The following is a 6,630-nucleotide window of genomic DNA, read 5'->3' on the forward strand; positions in this document are numbered from 1 at the left end:
GCTCAGGGAGGAGTGTGGCAATAATGGAGCATTGTGTCCTGGTGATATTTATCTTTCCAGTTTCCAGGAGATGGCCAAGAGCTGATATGATGGAGGGAGAATAGAATCCAGGGGGGAGAAGGGGGAACTTGTCAAGTGAAGAGGACAAAGTACACAACATTTGCTGATATATGCAAGTTATCCTGGCACTTTGGTGTCATTGGCTTCTCTTCTGGTGGGAAACAGGAGTTTGTCTCTTTGCTGTGCCTCAGGCTGGATGCACAATGCAGTGTCTCCAGGACTTTGGATGTGTTCATTTGAGAGGAACAGGAACAATTCCATGCATTTTGAGGTGGTCACTCTAACCTCTTTGGGAGGATCTTGGAAGTGTCTTTCTGCATTTATTTATTTGTACTCTTTAAATTGACTCATGGCCAGTTTTTCTTCCTACTCTCAAAAATTCCCAACAACTCCACTGCCTTGTACATAGTTCTTGCCAGCTCTGAAGACTAATTCAATTAGGAAATACTTTACATTGTTTTGGGGCATTTTTATGCAGCTTAGAAATACTTTTAACCTTCCCCCCTGCAAAGAGGAGGTGCCCAGTGGTTATACCTACCTGTCCCTGGGAAAAGTTTCTTCACCAGCTTTGGCCTGTCTGACAATTCAGATCTTATCAGTGGCTTCCCCTGCACTTGTAGCTTATGAAACCTCAAGAAATAACAGCTTTTCTTTCACTCCTCCATACTTTGTTGTGTTTGAGTCAGATAAGGATGTTAATGGGTTGATGCTGTCAGAGCATTCATCTCTCTGGAGCTGCAGTGACACTGATTTACTGCCTGTGGCTTTGTATCCTGGGCATCAATTGCTCTTGGATTTATGTGCAGCTTTTGTTCATTAACAATACAGAATGAAGTAGTCCAGGGAGGCTGAATGGGAAGGGCACAGAAATGTTGCTTTTCCTTATCTCTTCCCTTTGAATCAATAGCTGATTTGACCTATTAGTTCTGCAAGCACAGAACTTAAAACAAGCTGTGCTCAACCATGTGCAGCTACAAACTCCTCTTTTCACATGGCAATATTCTCTGTTCCAGTTGCTGTGGTATGGAATATTGCATCAGAAAACATTCACTGTTTTGCTGTTGACATCTCCTGGGTTCTGATTCTCGGAGGTGTTTACAGGTTGCAGGTGATGGAGCACAGACTTGGCAGCAATAAATGGCTGGTTTGGGGTTTTTCTGCTCACTCAGGACCTCAGGACTGGGCACAAAGAGCTTCACCAGGGTCAGGGCTACTCTGATGTGGAGCTCTGACTTGTAAATGTCTTGTGGGCTGCTCCAGGGGTGTTTTTGCAGTGAGCTCCCAATCCCCCCAGCCCTGCAGGGCAGCACAGACTCCAGGCCTGACCTCCCTCTGTGTCCTCATCAAATTGCCTCCAGCCATAACCTGAGCTGTCCTGTCATTGTGTGGTTTTGGCCCTTTTCTTTCAAAGACTCCCAAGACAAAAAGTCTTTGCCTTTCTTAATGCCTTATTGCCATTATTCTACATAAATGTTTTATTTACACAGTCTCTACGTGATCAAATAATTCTACTTCATCATGACAGTTCCCTTTACCTGCAGCCACAGGGAAAACTCCCTTAATTTGCTTTTGCAAACTTCCTGACAAAGGACTCCAGGGAGGTGATAGCTGTTTCTACAGCACATAAATCACAATACTGGTGATTATTGTGCCACAGCAGTAGAGCCTGAGCAGTTCCTGGGCCATAGGCCTGAGGGAGGACTTGCTTTGGAGGGTTTGCACCTCACTCCTTGCTGCTGTTCAACACTTGAATTTTAACATGTGGGTGTATTTTGTATGTTATGCACTTTTTCTTTCTTGCCTTTTCTCCCAAGCTTCCAAAAAAAAAATGGCATTTTTCTGCTCTTCAGCACAGTCTTATAGCTGAGAAGGCTTGAGCAGGGCCCTAGAAGCCAAACATCTGTTGAAACTTGAGTGTAGGATTTCTTCTTCCTAACCATGGGAGGGTGGAGCTCAGGGTGGAATTAAACTCCTAACCTCCCTTCTAGTTCAGAGCTCACAAGCTGAAACAGGAAGGTGTTCATAGTTAGTATGTTAAGGAAAGGGTTGGAATGGAGTTCAGAGCTCATCCAGCCCCAACACCTCCCACCAGAGCAGGTTGCTCAAGACTCATCCAACCTGGAATGGACAGTGCCAGGGTTGGGGCAGCCACAGCCTCCCTGGGCAACCTGTGCCAGTGTCTCACCACCCTCACAGGGAAAACTTCTGCCTAAGATCTAACCTAAATTGGCCCTCAAGTCTGTACTTCTTAGAGTAGCTGTTATTCTGAGGTGACAATGGTCATGCCTGAAATTGCAGGAGATACTGAGCTGAACAGCACAGGAGGTTTGAAGGAGAGGAGCCTTGTGACACATTCCAGTGTGAAAAGAACATAACTTCAGGGGAGATCTCATCACCCTCTACAACTCCCTGACAGGAGGTTGGAGTCAGGTGGGGGTTGGTCTCTTCTCCCAGGACAAGAGGGCACAGACTCAAGCTCTGCCAGGGGAGGGTTAGGTTGGATATTAGGAAGAGATTTTTTACAGAGAGAGTGCTCAGGCATTGGAATGTGCTGCCCAGGGAGGTGGTGGATTCACCATCCCTGGAGGTTTTCAAGCTGAGACTGGATGTGGCACTTAGGGCCATGGTCTGGTAACCATGGGAGGGTTGGACTTGATGATCTTGGAGGTCTTTCCCACCCTGGTTGATTCTGTGACTCTATGAACTGGTGTACAACACACTTTAACCCATGAATGTCAACACTGGAGTGTGCCCAGGGCTGATCCCAGGGAGACAGGACACTGCACACAGCACAGCACATTCCCAAAGGATTTTTCAGCATCAAGAGCTGCAACAGTGTGTCCAGAAATGAACTGACTGCTGTCTCCTGCACTGAGCTGCTGCAGCAGCTCTTTGGCTTCTTGCTCTGATGGGAACTGACATCTCTTGCCTCAACACTGTGGCTTTTCAATGCACCAGAGCACTTAATACGTTCTCAGTGTGTCTCTCATGTGTAACACAACACTGTGGAGCACAGCTCCTGTGTTGGCTGAATGTATAAAATGATCTGCCCACACTCTTCCCTCCTTCACATCAAAATGTGTAAATAAATCAAGCTTTCCAGTGTTGCACTAGAACTGCTTCATTTTTCACAAGCAACGTTGCATGTCTATTTAATTCTGTTTGTCTTTTAGGGGTGAGACCTTTGGAAATGAAACTTGAAAGATTGTGGTAAAATGAAACTTGGAATAAAAGATTGTGGTAAAACTTATGGAATTCTGGTTTGCTCCATGCTCTGGGAATAGCTTTAATTGATGAACAGTGTCTTGAGAGAAGTTAAGGCAGAATTTAGTTTGTTAAAATATGTATTAAAAGACTTGTCTGTCTTTTTTTAACAGGATCCTGGTAAGGGAAGTGCAGGTTGATACAGCTCTGGGGCTGCAGCATTAGTGATGCTCTGAGCCTCTGAGTGTTTGGTGTCAGCTGTAGGAATTGTGCAATTGACTTTAAAAACTTGTTTTTACAGGGCTTTGTAAAACCTTTTTAGCATTTATTGTTTTGGAGAAGAGCTTGAAAATGTGATCCGAGAATAACATCAAGGAGTGGGGGGAACACAACCCCCAAATCATTGTATGATTTGGTGTTCTGCCTGATGGTTTTAGTCTGAGTTTACTGAAGTTGAGACCACAGTGAGCTCCTCTGAGACAGCCCAACCATCTGATGGTGGCTGGGACCACTCACTGGAGGAGGTGTCATCCTTCAGCTCCAGGGAATCAGGGAATAAATACATGATCTCTCCAGGCCCTCTCCCAAGTGCCTTTAAGAGACACAGACAAGCATAAGTGTAGCTTAATCAAGTGCTTGCCAACCTAATTAACACTCACCAGATGGGTTTTAGTCCAGGGGGATAAGCCTAGGATAACCCTCAGGATACTCTTAATTAAATGTTTCTCTTGGAGTCCCAAACCACAAATGGAAGGGGAAAAAAACCAACTTTGGTGTACGAGCTGCACCTCACAGCATCCCTGGACATGTGTTCAGCTCCTTCCTGGCTGCTGCTTCCCTAATCCCCAGAATTTAATGGTAAGTGTGGTGACATTTTGTTAACATCCATCACTTCAGGGTTAGTGGGTTCTGTTACAGACAAGTTTTAAGTGCTGATACACAGATATCAGGAGGGTACAAAAACACTGCCTACAAAAGAGGTGTTTTTACAAACCAGCACTGAAAATGCCTCTGATATGGCCACAATGTTGGGAGTTTGTGGTATTAGAGCAGAATGTATTGCTGGCCAGGGAGGAGGAATGTGGTATTGGATCGATAAAGTGTGTGATTGCAGCAGAGGAAGGTTGAGGTAATTGAGAGTAACCAATTACCACCTCAATTTGCACTGCAGCTAAATTGCAGAATCTCTTATCTGGGCAGGTGAGAGTCATCTGTCCTTTCTCAAGTGAGTTCTGCTGTGCATTGTGCACACATTACCAGCCTGGTAGTGAGGATCAGCTGAGCATTACCCTCTGCCTTTTTTTTTCTGCACCTAAACTTCAGAAGAAAGAATTTCACCACAGAAATATCAGTGTTTATATCCAAAATCCACACTGTCTTGTGTCTTTCCAAGGGAAGACAAAGCTGCTGAACTAACTATTTGTGTCAGTGAAATTCAATAGTTTTGTGAGGGTTTTTTTGTGGGAAACCAAAGGATGTTGGTTTGGGATTTCTTTAGAGGTGAATGTCCACAGGCACTGATTTATCACACAGTTCACATAACCACTGGTCTGAAACCATCTCATGGCTGGATTAAGCTGTGATTTACTCTGAGGGACACAAACTGTGCCTGTTCCCATCTGGCAGCTGCCTGAGCACATCCACAAAGCCACTGGGATTAACTCTGGCCCCGGAGGAGTGTCCATGGCCTTTCCCAGCAGGGAATCCACCACACACCCAGCACAGACTGCCCAGAGCCAGCACCAACCAGCACCAGCCACGTCCTCTGCACTGGCCTCAGCCCTCGAGGTCACCCACAGTCCTGCTGGGACATCCTTGGGTCTCACTGTGTCCAAGGCTGCTGAGTAAACCATGGAATCACAGCATCATGGAATGGTTTGGGTTGGAAGGGACCTGAAAGATCACCTTGTTCCACCCCCTGCCATGGGCAGGGACCCCTTCCACTAGCCCAGGTTGGTCCAAGCCCCATCCAACCTGGCCTGGAACACATCCAGCAGCTCAGCCACCAGCTGCTTCTCCAGGTGCAATTCCAAGGGCAGTTTGCAGTTTGTAAACAAACTCTCACATCTCTGGGCTCAGCCATTCCCATAGGGAACTCTGGACAGCCTTTTCTCCAGGTCAAGAGTGGAGTGGGATCTTGATGCCTTCCCAGGGATGGATTCATGTCAGAAACACATTGCTCATTTCCCTAAAGGCTGTGAAGACCCTCAGTGGCATTTCCTTCCTTCCTTCCTTCCTTCCTTCCTTCCTTCCTTCCTTCCTTCCTTCCTTCCTTCCTTCCTTCCTTCCTTCCTTCCTTCCTTCCTTCCTTCCTTCCTTCCTTCCTTCCTTCCTTCCTTCCTTCCTTCCTTCCTTCCTTCCTTCCTTCCTTCCTTCCTTCCTTCCTTCCTTCCTTCCTTCCTTCCTTCCTTCCTTCCTTCCTTCCTTCCTTCCTTCCTTCCTTCCTTCCTTCCTTCCTTCCTTCCTTCCTTCCTTCCTTCCTTCCTTCCTTCCTTCCTTCCTTCCTTCCTTCCTTCCTTCCTTCCTTCCTTCCTTCCTTCCTTCCTTCCTTCCTTCCTTCCTTCCTTCCTTCCTTCCTTCCTTCCTTCCTTCCTTCCTTCCTTCCTTCCTTCCTTCCTTCCTTCCTTCCTTCCTTCCTTCCTTCCTTCCTTCCTTCCTTCCTTCAGCTCAGCCATTCCCACAGGAACTCTGGACAGCCTTTTCTCCAGGTCAAGAGTGGAGTGGGATCTTGATGCCTTCCCAGGGATGGATTCATGTCAGAAACACATTGCTCATTTCCCTAAAGGCTGTGAAGACCCTCAGTGGCATTTCCTTCCTTCCTTCCTTCCTTCCTTCCTTCCTTCCTTCCTTCCTTCCTTCCTTCCTTCCTTCCTTCCTTCCTTCCTTCCTTCCTTCCTTCCTTCCTTCCTTCCTTCCTTCCTTCCTTCCTTCCTTCCTTCCTTCCTTCCTTCCTTCCTTCCTTCCTTCCTTCCTTCCTTCCTTCCTTCCTTCCTTCCTTCCTTCCTTCCTTCCTTCCTTCCTTCCTTCCTTCCTTCCTTCCTTCCTTCCTTCCTTCCTTCCTTCCTTCCTTCCTTCCTTCCTTCCTTCCTTCCTTCCTTCCTTCCTTCCTTCCTTCCTTCCTTCCTTCCTTCCTTCCTTCCTTCCTTCCTTCCTTCCTTCCTTCCTTCCTTCCTTCCTTCCTTCCTTCCTTCCTTCCTTCCTTCCTTCCTTCCTCTTCCTCCTTCCCTCTCTCCTTCTCCTCCCTCCCTCCCTTTCCATCCTCTCCTCTCTCCCCCTCCCTCCTTCTCTTCCTCCCTCCCTTCCGCCTCTTCTCCTCCCTCTTTTCCTCCCTCCCCTTCTGTCTCCCTCCTCCTCCTCCTCCTCCTC

The sequence above is a fragment of the Acanthisitta chloris genome, unplaced genomic scaffold, assembly GCF_000695815.1.
Source record: "Acanthisitta chloris isolate BGI_N310 unplaced genomic scaffold, ASM69581v1 scaffold13008, whole genome shotgun sequence".
NCBI classification, from domain to species: Eukaryota; Metazoa; Chordata; class Aves; order Passeriformes; family Acanthisittidae; genus Acanthisitta; species Acanthisitta chloris.